We start from the raw sequence: 16,948 nt of genomic DNA, 5'->3' as shown, positions 1-16,948 counted from the left end.
GAGGTCAGAGTATTTTGGGCTCCATCGAGGTACCAGGCAGGGATGCCCCCTATCCCCCTTACTATTTGCATTAGCGATCGAACCGTTGGCGATGGCACTGAGGGGTTCAGGGGGGTGGAGAGGACTGACAAGGGGAGGGGAGGAACATCGGGTATCACTCTATGCGGATGATTTGTTGTTGTATGTGGCAGACCCGGAAGGGGGAATGCCGGAGGTAATGGAAATACTAGCGGAGTTTGGGGACTTTTCGGGATATAAATTAAATGTGGGTAAAAGTGAGGTCTTTGTGATACACCCGGGAGATCAGGGGGAGGGAATTGGGCGGCTCCCCTTTAAGAGAGCAGTAAAGAGCTTCAGGTACTTAGGGGTGCAGGTGGCAAGGAACTGGGGGACCCTCCACAAGCTGAACTTTTCAAGGCTGGTGGAGCAGATGGAGGAGGAGTTCAAGAGGTGGGACATGGTACCGCTGTCGCTAGCAGGGAGGGTGCAGTCAGTCAAAATGACGGTCCTCCCGAGGTTCTTGTTTCTGTTCCAGTGCTTGCCCATCTTTCTCCCCAGGGCCTTCTTCAAGAAGGTAACTAGCAGCATTATGGGCTATGTGTGGGCACATGGCACCCCTAGAGTGAGAAGGATTTTCTTGGAACGGAGTAGGGACAGTGGAGGATTAGCGCTACCCAATCTTTCCGGATACTACTGGGCGGCGAACGCATCGATGGTGCGCAAGTGGGTGATGGAGGGGGAGGGGGCAGCTTGGAAACGTATGGAGCGGGCGTCCTGCGGCAATACAAGCCTGGGGGCGCTAGTAACGGCACCATGGCCGCTCCCCCCCACAAGGTATACCACGAGTCCGGTAGTGGCGGCCACCCTTAAAATCTGGGGGCAGTGGAGGCGACACAGGGGGGAAGTGGGGGGTCTGATGGCGGCGCCACTGAGAGGGAACCACAGATTTGTCCCGGGGAACACTGGCGGGGGATTCCAGAGCTGGCACAGGGCGGGCATCAGGCAACTGAGGGACATGTTCATAGAGGGGAGGTTTGCGAGCCTGGGAGAGCTGGAGGAGAAATTTGAGCTCCCCCCGGGGAACACGTTTAGATACCTGCAGGTGAAGGCATTTGCCAGACGACAGGTGGAAGGATTTCCCTTGCTTCCCGATAGAGGGGTGAGTGATAGGGTGCTGTCAGGGGTCTGGGTCGGAGAAGGGAAGGTCTCGGACATCTACAAAATAATGCAGGAGGTGGAGGAGGTATCGATAGAGGAGCTGAAAGACAAGTGGGAAGCGGAGCTGGGAGAGCAGATAGAAGATGGGACATGGGCGGATGCCTTAGAGAGGGTCAATTCGTCGTCGTCGTGCGCAAGGTTGGGCCTCATCCAATTTAAGGTGCTGCACAGAGCCCATATGACGGGGACTAGGATGAGTCGGTTCTTCGGGGGTGAGGACAGGTGTGTTAGGTGTTCGGGAAGCCCTGCGAACCATGTACATATGTTCTGGATGTGCCCGGCACTGGAAGAGTTCTGGGAGGGGGTGGCGGGGGACGGTATCGAGAGTGGTGGGAACCAGGGTCAAACCAGGGTGGGGGCTAGCGATTTTTGGGGTTGGGTGGAGCCAGGAGTACAGGAGGCAGGGGAGGCCGGAATATTGGCCTTTGCGTCCTTGGTAGCTCGGAGAAGGATCTTGATTCAGTGGAGGGACACAAGGCCAACAAGTGTTAACACCTGGTTTAAACGACATGGCAAGCTTCATCCAATTGGAAAGAATCAAATTCGCCCTGAGAGGGTCGGTACAGGGGTTCTTCCGGCGGTGGCAGCCCTTCCTTGACTTTCTGGATCAGAGATAGGAACTGGAGGCCGAAACAGCAGCAACCCGGGGAGAAAGGGGGGGGGGGGGGGGGAAGGGAGGGGGGGGGGGATAGCAACGAAGGGAGCACGTCAGCGGGGGGTCGCGGGCAATGACTGCCCGAGGCCATCGGCAGAAAGGGAAAAACGGTTTGGTTGCTAGACTGGTTAGCGCGGGGGGGGGGGGGGGGGGAGGGTGGGGGGGTGCGCGCGGGGGGAGGGCGTGGGGAGGATATTCCAGGGGGGATTTGTTGTGTTATAATTTAAAATGTAGTAGGGGTAAATGTTTGTATCGAAAAATTTCAATAAAAAATTATTTAAATTATTGTCACAAGTAGGCTTACATTAACACTGCAACGAAGTTTGATTTTTTGATTTGATTTATTGTCACATGTACCAAAGTACATTTTTTCCAGGGACAAGTGAACGCACACAATATATACATAGTCGACAAAAAGAATAATCAACAGAGAACATTGACAAACGGTACATGAACAAACAGTGATTGGTTACAGTGCAGAACAAGGGGCCAAACAAAGCAAATACATGAGCAAGAGCAGCAGCATAGGGCTTCATGAATAGTGTTCTTACAGGGAACAGATTAGTCCGAGGGGGAGTCGTTGAGGAGTCTTGAAGCTGTGGGGAAGAAGCTGTTCCAATGTCTAGATGTGTGAGTCTTCAGACTTCTGTACCTTCTGCCTGATGGAAGGGTCTGGAAGAAGGCAATGTCTGGCTGGGAGGGGTCTCTGATAATGCTGTCTGCCTTCCTGAGGCAGCGGGAAGTGTATGCAGAATCAATGTGGGGGTGGTAGTTAATGTGAAAGCCCTTAGTCGCCACGTTCGGGCACCTTTTCGGGTACACAGAGGGAGAATTCTGAATGTCCAAATTGCCTAACAGCACGTTTTTCGAGATTTGTGGGAGGAAACTGGAGCGCCCGGAGGAAACGTGCGCAGACACAAGGATGACCTTTGGAATCATCTCTGCATCGGAAATATTTCATCGGGTCATGGAACACATAGTGGAAGGATTGCTGTGTGTCCGTGCATATCTGGATGACATCATAATCTGGGGATCCGCACGTGAGGGACATGATGCACGACTCTTGCAAGTGCTCCAAAGGGTAAAAAATGGCTTCAAATTTAATCAGGTGACATGCCAAGTTGGCTTGGTGCCATTACTTTTCTCGGAGACAGGGTATCATCGAAGGGGGTACAGCCGAAGATGAGAAAATGAGGGCCATCATTAACACGTCGAGGGCCACGGATAAAAAGGATTTATTTCGAATTCTGTGTATGATCAATTTTGGTAGACAATTAATTCCCAACCTGGCCACCAAAACGTCCCAGCTCAGGGAGTCCATTTTCCAGTGATCGCCGAAACATGAGCAGGAATGGAGAGGGCTCTGTGTCTCCCTCACAATGGCGTTTGTGTTGGCTTTCTTCTACCTGGCTAAGGAGACAGAAATCTCCACGGATGCATCTCTAGACAGGATCGGAACAGTGCTGTTGCAACAGTGTGCGAATGGGGATTGACTGATGGTAGCATATGCCTCGAGGGACTCCGAGCGCAGGTATGCGCAAATTGAGAAAGAATACCTAGGACTTGTCACGGAGCTTGAGCTGCCAGAAAACTCGATAGTCCACAAGAATCTATGCCAGATGCCCCCGTGGATACAATGGCTTCTGATGAAACTTCAGCGGTATGACTTCAACTGGATTTACACACCAGGCAAATTTCTGGCTGTCGCTGACACACTCAAGAGCTGCGTCCGAAAATGAAGTCTGTCCAGGGGGAGATGAGGTTCACGACATGTCAACATGGTGGCCCCATCACTACTGATTTTGGATGAGAAATCAAAGCTCATCAAGGCAGAAACGGCCAAGGATCCGATGCTTCAAAAGGTGATCAGGTGTCTGAAGTTGGCCAAAAGGTTCCTGCCCTGCCTACTGCAACATTTGCGCTGAACTCCGTGAGGTGGATGGTTTGCTTTTAAGGCAGCACAGGATTGTCATCCCCCACTCGTTACGGCCTCTTATGTTTAAAAAGCTGCACATAGGACATTTAGGCATTGAGAAATGTAAATGCAAAGCCCAGGAGGTGGTATACTGTCCAGAGTCACGCAGGACATAGCAGGTATGGTGGAGCAGTGTGATACCTGTCAGAAATTCCACTGCAGGCAAAGCAAGGAGCCTACGCAGATGGAAGACGTTGTTACCAGCCCATGGTACAAAGTCAGGATGGACTTGTTCTACTTTCGAGGGAGCAACTACTTGGTTGTCATTGATTACCTTTCTAACTACCTGAGGTGGCACAGTTGTACAACGCGACAGCAAACTGTGTGATCCAACAAGTAAAATCAATCTTCGCACAGCATGTTTAACCGCCATTGTCATGTTGGATAATGGTTGGATAAAGGCACTCCAGCCTTTGCAAATACGAGACGCAGTCAGAGGCAAGAATCCAAATGGCGGAGGGTGGACAAGGCGAGCAACAGTTGTCCAGCAAGCGGGTCCAAGCCCGTATAGGGGGCTCACCCAGGATGGCTCATTTCTGCACCGAAGCCGAAAAGCTCTGCTCAAGGTGCAGTGAACCTTTGTACTCAACCCAGCAGACGAGTCTGAAAACACCCCCAAGATCGAAATCGGCACAGAAGATCCAGCACACATTGGGGCAACTGAAGCGTCTGCACTAGTGCCAGGGGAAGGATTAGTGATTGATGCAGATGAGACATGCTCACCAGCCCAGCTGGTACTCAGGCGGTCGTCCAGAATATGGCGATAGCCTGATAGACTGAACCTATGACCGAATACTACTTTCTTAAAACAGAAATGTGATCATGAATAGGGATATTTAAGTCGCATGATTGTAAAAGCATGTTTCTCCAAAGGAAGGGGGATGTGGTGATATGCGTGTAAGCATACCTATGTATAATTGTACATAGTTGTATCAATGTATATCTTTGTATATAATAGCGCCCCTAACCAATACATGCTCGGATAGCTATGACCTCCCACCAGCAGGTGGAGCCAGTCACCAACACAGACATATATAATTGGGTGTCGAAAGGGAGGCGGACACTTGGTCGCAGGACGGACAAGAGGACAGACATCTCCTTCCATAGCTTTACAGTAACATAGACAGAATCATTTGTAAATAGAAACGCATGGTTACCATCAAGAATAAATACTTGTAGCAATTATATCTTTGTGTTCTATGTGCATGTTCATAATCAAGGAAACAACAGAACACAACATCCCCCACCCGGAAGGCGGCAGAACCCCCACCCTGCATCACATTCAGGCAACATACCGGCCGCAATGGCCGAGTGCCCCCGGGACTGAGGCCACCAGCTACCCACCCCGTGGGCTGAATGCATCGGACTGTCGAACACTGTCATTCTCTGTTCCCCACTGCCCTTCCCTGCCCAACCCTCCAGGAGAAGGCTTCCCATAACCGCTGGGAGTGGGTGAAAACTGGAGGGAACCTGACGGCCCCTAAAGTCTCGTGGCTCAGTTTAAATTTTTTTTTAAATAGCTGAGTAGAGAGCCCTGGACGTAGTCGAAGGCCCAGAGAAAAGGGAGGTCGCCAGGGTGGAGATCGGCCATGGGCGAGGAAGTGAGACCCCGCTTAGTTGTGCCGCTTAGTTGTGGTTCCCCATGCCATGTGTGTCAACCTGCCCCCAACACCACCCCCACATCACCCTCAGCCCACCTTCACCCCACACCACCCTCACCCCCCCCACCACCCTCACCCCACACACATGCTTTGCGTCAATCACTCCGTGGACCAGGGACACATCGGCAATAGCGGTGAACCCCGCTGCCCGGGCAGCATGGTAGCATAATGGGTAGCACAACTGCTTCACAGCTCCAAGGTCCCATGTTCGATTCCCGGCTTGGGTCACTGTCTGTGCGGAGTCTGCACATCCTCCCCGTGTGTGCGTGGGTTTCCTCCGGGTGCTCCGGTTTCCTCCCACAGTTCAAAGATGTGCGGGTTAGGTGGATTGGCCATGATAAATTGCCCTTAGTGTTCAAAATTGCCCTTAGTGTTGGGTGGGGTTACTGGGTTATGTGGATAGGGTGGAGGTGTGGGCTTGGGTAAGGTGCTCTTTCCAAGAGCCAGTGCAGACTCGATGGGCCGAATGGCCTCCTTCTGCACTGTAAATTCTATGAAATATCTATGAAATATGCGAGTGGGCTTGGTCCACATTGAAATTGATGTATTGTGCCGACCGGGCATATAGGGCCTCTGTGACAGCATGGATGCACCTGAGCACCGAGCTCTGTAAGAACCCGGACAGGTCCCCACTCAGCGCCTGGAAGGACCCCGTTGTGATGATATGCATAAAGCAATTCTGTAGATAATGTTTATAGATGACCTCCGACCACTAGGTGGCAGTGTAAACCACCAGTTGACCGTGTGTCCTGGGAGTAAGTCATGTTGAAGAATAGACATATTTATGCAGTAGCTCTATGATAGTTAGTTAGTGTTACTCTTATTTTATTTATTCTGGTTATCTTTATCAAGTAGTTGTTTCATAATAAATTATTTAAACTAGATGTTACGCAGCTCATCCTTTATATTGGACAGTCTACAGAACATGACACCCATGGCATTAAAATTCAGGGTGCCCGTCACCTTGACGGCCTCCCGGATTGGGTGTCCTCCCCCATTCCCCCACGGTGCCAGATGTTGCGGTATGTCGCCCTGTCTCTGCTCAGCCATAGTCTTCAACTGCATGCCCGGTCCAGCAGGTCCCTGAATCACAGGCACTGCCGGTACACATAGACGGCGCCTCCTTTGCACCTCCTCCTCCTCAGTCTATTGGGCGGTCGGCTCTGCACCCTGGCGGCTGCCTCCTGTTCCTCTGGCATACGCTCTGCTGCTGCGCACTCCACTGCAGCTTCTTCCTCCTCGAGCAGCTCCAACTCGTACAGCTGCAGGGCATCCCCCAGGGCTGCAGCAACTCGCAGCAAGGCCACCATTGCTGGTTGAATTGCAATATACATTGTCTGCAGGGGGTAAAAGGCCGACACGTTAGCATGGTGCGTGCCCCCGTGCCCAACCAGGTTGGCACTGCAGACTCTGCCACCACATGTCTCCCTCCCATCCCCGCACCCTGGCCGTTGGTGCCCAGCACCATGGGAGCTCTGACCCTGGCACCCATTCAAGCTGCCAGGGGTACCATCACTGACATTACCCTTGCCAGCGGTACGCTCCATGGCCCCCTGCCTGTTGCCTCCATAGGGGCATTGCCCTGGGTTGGACCCCTGATGCCCCGTCGGCGGGTTGCGGCCAGGTGGGGGGAGGGGTGCTATGGCAGAGGGTGGGGTGCGGGGTGGAGGTTAGGGCACCCATACGGTCAGTGTCACTCTGCAGAACCAGGGCCTAGTGTCCAGCCTGGCAGCACACAGATGCTCCTCTCTGTGTCCTACCTCCTCTCTCTCCCCGTCAGCCATGACGCCAGTTTCGCGATTTTTAAAAGCACAAGTGAGCCTCGCCGTTGGGAATTCGGCCCATCAGAAGCAAAGAATCACGGAGGCCCCAGAGAGTACTGGGTTGGGCCCTCTAATGCGTTCCAGAACACATTCACGCCTCTGTTGATGCAGCAGAGAATTGCGATTTGGAGTGAAATTGGCGCCCATCACGATTTTGCCGTCGGAACCGATTCTCTGCCCAATTGCTTTTCCTGATTTCCCGTTGTCCGACAGAGAATTTAGCCCCGTAGATTTCAGGACACAGAGTGAGTGCATAACTGGGTGAGGAGCACGCGGTCGTATAGAAGGAATGGACATACAATCCGCATATACCAGGATATTGGAACTGACCTGCCCAAGTGCCGGACGGGGTTTACTGGGGCCAAAGTGGCTTTATTTAAAAACAAGGGGGAGTTTGGCATGTTGTACCTGGTGAGACTTTGGGTAACTTACGACAATAAAGAACAGTATTTAACATGTCGGGAGAAGCAAATGAGTTCATCCGAAAAAAACAAACTGGGAAGACAGCATTAATAGACAATCAAGAACATACACAAGACTTTCTTCCTGTCTTCAATGTTTAGACATTGCAGAGGGGGAAGCAGAGGTACACTGAAACGAGAAATGGGGGAAGGAACAAACCGGGCTGAGGGTAGAAGGAACTGCTCACAGAGAGGAGCCACCACGCTGGCGATTGTGCCCGTGCACGAGGGTAAAAAGGAGGAAGGGTCGTGGCGCAGCTCCAAAAATGGAGGAGTGCCTGGCAGAAGGGGGCGGCAAAAAAGCAAACCAGGATGAAGGGGAAGATGAGACATAAAGGTGGAGGGGGAAGGCAATTGAGGTACTGGATAAGAGAAGAAGGGATGGAAAGGGCAGATGGCCTTGAAGGGGGGGGGGGGCAGTTGGAGATTAGGTGGGGGGAGGGAGAAAGGGAGGGTAGAACGCTGGTCACAACAGGCCGCATATGGGAACAGCTGGAACAAAGAAGACAATGGTGGCCATCTTGGATGGCCCACAAGTAAAGGGAAACCCCGTCGTGCAGGGGCACACTCACGTGATATGTATGGCTGACCCTGCAGGAGAGGTGTGGTGAATTTATTCGCCGAAGTATGAGCTGTCTGTATAGTGCTGTGACCAATGACCTGGAAGTGATGATATGGTCTACTTCCAGGTACTGTACTGGAACCCCAGTGAGCTCCGCCTCTGGCTCCGCCCTCACCGGGGCGATATATAGTCCGGCCACCTGTGGGTGGCACTCAACTGTACAGCCGACTCTGGCAGGCGAGTTCATGGATAATAAAGCCTAATGTTCACTCGTTCTTACGGTCTCACAGTGAATTGACGGTTTAACAATTTATTATCCATAGACAGCACCATGGAAGCCGCTCTGAAGCCAGATAAACTCGAACTCGCGGCGGTCGCGACCGTCAAGGCGCATTTCGTGAAGCCCGTAAACGAGGTGTTCGCGCGACACCTCCTCACTACTCACCGTCAACACGCCGAGGAATCGCTGGACGAGGACCTGGAAACCCTGACTCTTAAGGAACTGTAGCTATCAGGATGTGATGGCCGATGAGCACATGAAGCTACAAATCTGGGACCCCTACGTGGCTGAGGTCCGATCGAAGTACATCAGGCAGTGGCTGCTGGAAAACGGGACCACTGACCTGCGGGACACGGTAAAACTAGCCACCTCGTTAGAGGTGGCCTACCAGAGCCTCAGTGTGTTCCCTGCGGACGCAGCGAACGGCTCATGGACACCATCGTCGCGGCCCCCATCGGACCTGACTACGTCACAGCCATGTGCCATGCGGCTGCCCGTCCAGACCGGGTGCTACTTCTGCAGCCAGGGTCAACACCCCCCGGCAGCATTGCCCAGTAAAAGCCGAGAGTGGGATGTAATCGAGGCTTTATTACACTGAGATGTGTGGCATCCTACAGCAGCTGATGAAATGGCTGCTGTATGGGGAGCACACACATTTATACTCCGCCTACTGGGCGGAGCCAGCAGGCAAGGATCTACCCTAGTACCTGTAGTACAGGGGCCTTACCATAAAGCACCTATATCAACATCCTATATATACAATTTATACATCAGTGGTGACTACCACACCCAGCTGGCACAGCAACGTGCAGCGCCTGTGGCAAAAAGGGACAATTCGCCAGAGACTGTCTGGGCTGACCTAAAGCCCAGAAGTCAAAAACTCACCAGGCCCGACCCATGGACTCACAGGCCTGCAGACCCCGCAATGTGGCAGCGTGCCTGCCGGGAACGCCCTCTTCAGACGCGTCATCAGCCTCGTATGACTCGTGAGGGCTGCCATCTTGGCTGCCGGCTCCAACACAGACCGACACGTGCGACTGATGGTGGCGGCCATTTCGGTTGTCACCTTCGACCCAGCTCGACATGTGCGACTCATGGGGGCCGTCATTTTGTGATACCGCCAACCACACAGGCTACCCGCAGCTTGGCACAGTCACCCTCAACCAGTCGCAGCCAAAGCACCTGAAAAATTCCATAATGATCGTCCGGATCAACGGGCACGAGACCCCCTGTCTTTTCGACTCCAGGAGCATGGAGAGCTTTGTTCACCCTGACAAGGCAAGGAGCTGCTCCCTTCTCATCTACCCCGCATCCCAATCTCCCTTGTCTCCAGATCCCATTCGGTTCAGATCCGGGGATACTGTATCGCTAATCTCACGATGCAGGGTGCCGAGTACACTTGTTTTAAGCTGCACGTCCTCCCTCACCTCTGCGCAACCCCTACTGCTTGGATTAGGCTTCCAATGTAGTCACCGAGGCCTGACCCTACAGTTCGGCAGACCCTTACCCCCCCCTCACGGTATGCAGCCTCGCGACCCTCAAGGTCTCCCCCCCTTCGCTCTTTGTGAACCTCACTCCCGACTGTAAGCCCGTCGCCACCAGGAGCAGGCGGTATAGTTCCCAAGACATGGGTTTTATCAAGTCAGAGGTCCAGCAACTGTTGAGTGAAGGGATCATCGAGGCCAGCAACAGCCCCTGGAGAGCGTAAGTGGTGGTCGTCCGGACCTGGGAAAATAACCGGATGGTTGTGGACTACAGCCAGACCATTAACCGGTTCACGCAACTGGATGCGTACCCCCACTAGTGGTGCCCTAGCCTTTGCCTCCCTGATCGCCCGCCGGAAACTCAGCAGCGCCACCCAAGGCTGCAGACTGGCTGTCCGACGTGGCAGAATTCCTCAAATTGGAAAAGATAAAATTCACCATTAGAGGATCGGAAGAAGGTTTACGAAACACATAGAAGCAATTTACCAACCAGTTTGAGTTTCGAATGGTTTTACTACCATGGGGCAACATTTGGATTTGATTTGTTGTCACGTGTACCGAGGTACAGTGAAAAGTATTATTCTGTGTGCAGCCCAGAAAGATTGTTCCATGAATAAATACACAATGTAAATACATAGACACAGGCATCGGGTGAGCATACGGAGTGTAGTACTACTCAGTAGAGAAGATGGGTGAAGAGACCAGTTCAGTCCATAAGAGGGTAATTCAAGAGTCCGGTAACAATTGGGAAGAAGCTGTTTTTGAACCTGTTTGTCTGTGTTCTCAGGCTTTTGTATATGCTGCCCGATGGAAGAGGTTGGAAGAGAGAACAACCCTGGTGGGAGGTGTCTTTGATTATGCTGCCCGCTTTCCACAGGCAGCGGGAGGTGTAGATGGAGTCAATGGGAGGGAGGCAGGTTTGTGTGATGGATTGGGCCATGTTCACGGCTCTCTGAAGTTTCTTATGGTCTTGGGCCGAGCAGTTGCCATACCAGGCTGTGATGCAGCCCGATAGGATTCTTTCTATGGTACATCTGTAAAAATTGGTAAGAGTCAATGTGGACATGCCGAATTTCCTTAGTTTCCTGAGGAAGTATAGGCGCTGTTGTGCTTCCTTGGTAGTAGCGTCAGCATGGATGGACCAGGACAGATTTTTGGTGATGTGCACACCGAGGAATTTGAAACTGCTAACCATCTCCACCTCGGCACCACTGATGCAGACAGGGGTGTGTACAGTACTTTGCTTCCTGAAGTAAATGACCAGCTCTTTCGTATTGCTGACATCGAGGGAGAGATTGTTGTCATTGCACCACTCCACTAGGTTATCTATCTCCTTCCTGTATTCTGACTCGTCATTCTGAGTGTTCGAGATCCGACCCACTACGGACGTGTCATCAGCAGACCTGTAGATGAAGTTGGAGCCGAATTTTGCCACACAGCCAAGTGTGCATAGGGACTACAGGAGGGGGCTGAGGATGCAGCTTTGCAGGGCCCCGGTATTGAAGACTATCGTGGAGGAAGTGTTGTTGTTTATCCTTACTGATTGTGGTCAATGGATCAGAAAGTCGAGGATCCAGTTGCAGAGTGAGGAGCCAAGTCCTAAGTTTTAGAATTTTGATATGAGCTTGGCTGGGATTATGGTGTTGAAGATGGAGGTGGAGGTGTGGTCAACAAATAGGAATCTGACATAGGGGTCCTTGTTGTCGAGATGCTCCAGGGATGAATGTAGGGCCAGGGAGATGGCGTCTGCTGTGGACCGGTTGTAGCGGTATGCAAACTGATTTCTTGTATAGGTCAGGGTCGCCTGTCTGAAACGCCTTAGATCTGGCCGTCAATAGGGAGTTGATCTCCCAGTTAAACCATGGTTTGGGATTAGGGAATGTACATACTACCTTCTTCGGCATGCAATCTTCTACACACTTACTGATGAAGTCTGTGAAGGTGGTGGCATATTCGTTTAGCTTGGCTGCTGAGTTCGCGAATATGGGCCAGTCCACTGACTCCAAGCAGTCGTGTACGAGTTCTTCCGTTGCTTGGGACTAGCACTGCACGACCTTCTTAACTAGATTCTCCCGCTTAAGTTTCTGCTTGTATATCGGGAGAAGGAGCACCATCTTGTGTTCCGATTTTCTGAAGTGGGGTCAGGGGATGGATCGGTAGGTGCCCTTGATTTTTGCGTAGCAGTGGTCAAGGATGTTGGGGCCCCTGGTGGGACAGATGTGTTGGTGGAATTTTGGCAGCACACTCTTGAGTTTGGCCCGGTTGAGGTCCTTGGCCACGATGAATAAGGCTTCCAGGTGTTCTGTTTCATTGTTATTTATAGCAGTGTACAATTCATCAAGTGCCTTCTTCACTTCTGCCTGGGGTGGGCTGTAGACCGCCGTGATGGTGGCAGGAGTGAACTCCTGTGGAGGGTAGTATGGGCGGCACTTCCCATCTCTATGCCATACAACCTTAGATAGGGAATGCTCTAGTTAGGGAACCCTACCTAGACACTCGCTCCCACCCTAACCCCAATACCCCCACCTAACCCTTTGAACACTATTTTGCGAGGCCAATCCACCTAACCTACACATCTTTGGACTGTGGGAGGAAACCAGAGCACCCGGAGGAAACCCACACAGACACGGGGAGAAAATGCAAACTCCACACAGTCACCTGAGGCCGGAATTGAACCCAGGTCCCTGGCACTGAGAGGCAGCAGTGCTAACCACTGTGCCACCATGCAGCATCCTGTGTCACTGTGCCACCCCCCCATGCACTGTTCCACCCCGTGCACCATGCTGCCCCTGTGCCACTGTGCCACCCCCTGTGCACTGTGCCCATGCACCATGCCACCCATTTTGGAAGGTCTAATGTAGGTAGGGAATATACAGTCAATGGTAGAACCCTCGAGAGTATTGACAGTCAGAGAGATCTCGGTGTACAGGTCCACAGGTCACTGAAAGGAGCAACACAGGTGGAGAAGGTAGTCAAGAAGGCATACGGCATGCTTGCCTTCATTGGCCGGGGCATTGAGTATAAGTATTGGCAAGTCATGTTGCAGCTGTATAGAACCTTAGTTAGGCCACACTTGGAGTATAATGTTCAATTCTGGTCGCCACACTACCAGAAGGATGTGGAGGCTTTAGAGAGGGTGCTGAAGAGATTTACCAGGATGTTGCTTGGTATGGGGGCATTAGCTATGAGGAGCGGTTGAATAAACGGTTGAATAAACGAGGTTGAGGGGCGACCTGATAGAGGTCTACAAAATTATGAGGGGCATAGACAGAGTGGAGAGTCAGAGGCATTTCCCCAGGGTAGAGGGGTCAATTACTAGTTGGCATAGGTTTAAGGTGCGAGGGGCAAGGTTTAGAGGGGATGTACAAGGCAAGTTTTTTACACAGAGGGTAGTGGGTGCCTGGAGCTCGCTGCCAGAGGAGGTGGATGGAAGCAGGGACGATAGTGACATTTAAGGGGCATCTTGACAAATACATGAATAGGATGGGAATAGAGGGATACGCAGAAGATTGTAGTTTAGTCGGGCAGCATGGTCGGCACAGGCTTGGAGGGCCGAAGGACCTGTTCCCGTGCTCTACTTTTCTTTGTTCTTTGTTCTTTGTTCACCCCTGTACACCGTGCCGTCCCTGTGCCACTGTGCCACCCCCTGTGCACCGTGTCCCCCTGTGCACCATGCAGCCCCCTATGCACCGTGTCCCCCTTTGCACCGTGCTGCCCCCTATGCACCGTGTTGCCCCCTATGCACCATGTCCCCCTATGCACCGTGTCCCCCTTTGCACCGTGCTGCCCCTATGCACCGTGTTGCCCCCATGCACCATGTTGCCCCCTATGCACCGTGTCCCCCATTGCACCGTGTTGCCCCCTATGCACCGTGTTGCCCCCTATGCACCGTGTTGCCCCTTATGCACCGTGTTGCCCCCTATGCACCGTGTCCCCCTTTGCACCGTGTTGCCCCCTATGCACCGTGTTGCCCCCTATGCACCGTGTTGCCCCCTTGCACCGTGTCCCCCTTTGCACCGTGTTGCACCCTATGCAGCGTGTTGCTCCCTATGCACCGTGTTGCCCCCTTTGCACCGTGTCCCCCTTTGCACCGTGTCCCCCTTTGCACCGTGTTGCCCCCTATGCAGCGTGCTGCACCCTATGCACCGTGCTGCCCCCTATGCACCGTGTTGCCCCCTATGCACCATGTCCCCCTTTGCACCGTGTCCCCCTTTGCACCGTGTTGCCCCCTATGCAGCGTGTTGCCCCCTATGCACCGTGTCCCCCTATGCACCGTGTTGCCCCCTATGCACCGTGCTGCCCCCTATGCACCGTGATGCCCCCTATGCACCGTGTTGCCCCCTATGCACCGTGCTGCCCCCTATGCACCGTGATGCCCCCTATGCACCGTGTTGCCCCCTATGCACCGTGATGCCCCCTATGCACCGTGATGCCCCCTATGCACCGTGTTGCCCCCTATGCACCGTGTTGCCCCTATGCACCGTGTCCCCCTTTGCACCGTGTTGTACCCTATGCACCGTGTCCCCCTATGCACCGTGTCCCCCTATGCACCATGCTGCCCCCTATGCAGCGCGTTGCCCCCTATGCAGCGTGTTGCCCCCTATGCACCGTGTTGCCCCCTATGCACCGTGTTGCCCCCTATGCACCGTGTCCCCCTTTGCACCGTGTCCCCCTTTGCACCGTGTCCCCCTTTGCACCGTGTTGCCCCCTATGCACCGTATTGCCCCCTATGCACCGTGTTGCCCCCTATGCACCGTGTCCCCCTTTGCACCGTGCTGCCCCCTATGCGCCGTGCTGCCCCCTATGCACCGTGTTGCCCCCTATGCACCGTATTGCCCCCTATGCACCGTGTTGCTCCCTATGCACCGTGATGCCCCCTATGCACCGTGTCCCCCTTTGCGCCGTGCTGCCCCCTATGCAGCGTGTTGCCCCCTATGCACCGTGTTGCCCCCTATGCACCGTGTTGCCCCCTGTGCCACCGTGCTGCCCCCTATGCACCGTGTTGCCCCCTGTGCCACCATGGTGCCTCAGTTTGATCAGATGGTTGATAAAGAACAAGAGCAGTGGTGCTTGAAGCAGATATCTTTAGTTGGTTGAATTGCAGCAGAAAGATTCAGAGATAAAGCAGTTCTGTCAAAAAGCAGACAGGGAAATAGAATCGGAGTGTATTCTGGACCATTATTACATTAGAAATAATGTATTGAGGAGAAAATGGAGACATTTACATATTCAGATGAGTGGCCAGACGTTCATTGATTAATATTACCAGTGGGTTGTAGAAAGGACGTTTACGAGAAGCATATGAGGTTCCAACAGGGGGTCTTTAAGAGTAAGGAAAGCGCAAGAAAAAGTACAAAGAGGTTCTTATTGGCCTGGACTGTGCAATGATGTAGTTGTATTTTGCCCTCCGACAGTGCAACATTCCCTGAGTACTGATCCTCTGACAGTGCAGCACTCCCTCAGTACTGACGCTCTGACAGTACAGAACTCCCTCAGTACTGACCCTCTGACAATGCAGCACTCCCTCAGTCTGAACCCACTGAGAGTTTGGCACTCCCTCAGTACTGACACTCTGACAGTGCAGAACTCCCTCAGTACTGACCCTCTGACAGTGCAGCACTCCCTCAGTACTGACCCTCTGACAGTGCAGCACTCCCTCAGTACTGACCCTCTGACAGTGCTGCACTCCCTCTGTACTGACCATCTGACAGTGAAGCGCTCCCTCAGTACTGACCCTCTGACAGTGCAGCACTCCCTCAGTACTGACCCTCTGATAGTGCAGCACTCCCTCAGTACTGACCCTCTGATAGTGCAGCACTCCCTCAGTACTGACCCTCCGACAGTGCAGCGTTGCCTCAGTACTGACCCTCTGACAGTGCAGCACTCCCTCAGTACTGACCCTCTGACAGTGCAGCACTCCCTCAGTACTGACCCTCTGACAGTGCAGCACCCCCTCAGTACTGACCCTCCGACAGTGCAGCACTCCCTCAGTACTGACCCTCTGACAGTGCAGCGCTCCCTCAGTACAGACCCTCTGACAGTGCAGCACTCCCTCAGTACTGACCCTCTGACAGTGCAGCACTCCCTCAGTACTGACCCTCTGATAGTGCAGCACTCCCTCAGTACTGACCCTCTGATAGTGTAGCACTCCCTCAGTACTGACTCTGAAAGTGGTGCAGCCGGGATGTACGTAGCTATTCTTCTGGCAGTGTCTGCAATGTGCAAGATTGCGCCTCTGAGACACGGTTGGGAGGGGGGTGGATAATAATAATCTTTATTATTGTCACAAGTAGGCTTACATTAACACTGTAATGAAGTTACTTTGAAAATCCCCCAGCCACCACATTCCGGCGCCTGTTCGGGTTCACTGAGGGAGAATTCAGAATATCCAATTCACCTAACCGCACGTCTTTAGGGACTTGTGGGAGGAAACCGGAGCACCCGGAGGAACCCCACGCAGACACGGAGGAAACCGGAGCATCCGGAGGACACCCACGCAGACATAGTGCTAATGAGTGTGCTACCGTGCAGGATGGCTGTGGAGGGGATTGTGCGGTGTGTCCTTCTCCCCCACCCCACCCCCAGGGAGCCACCGATGAAACATGTCTGTCACAAAATAAAAGAGTATCTCGTGACCCTGGGGAGATTTGCAGAGGTGGCAGAGTGGGAGAGGCTGTGCAAACTATCGAATTGTGAGCTTGTCTAACAAATGGCTAAAGGCCGTGGTCTGAAAGGGTGGCATTAGCTCGAGCGCCTGCTATTATGTAGTGAGCTGCCCTATTCTCTGCCTGATCCCATTTTCTGCCGATTGTGTGTGTGTGATTTGATT

This window comes from Scyliorhinus canicula, chromosome 12, assembly GCF_902713615.1.
Source record: "Scyliorhinus canicula chromosome 12, sScyCan1.1, whole genome shotgun sequence".
In the NCBI taxonomy this organism is placed as follows: domain Eukaryota; kingdom Metazoa; phylum Chordata; class Chondrichthyes; order Carcharhiniformes; family Scyliorhinidae; genus Scyliorhinus; species Scyliorhinus canicula.
Note: the sequence above shows the minus strand (reverse complement) of the source record.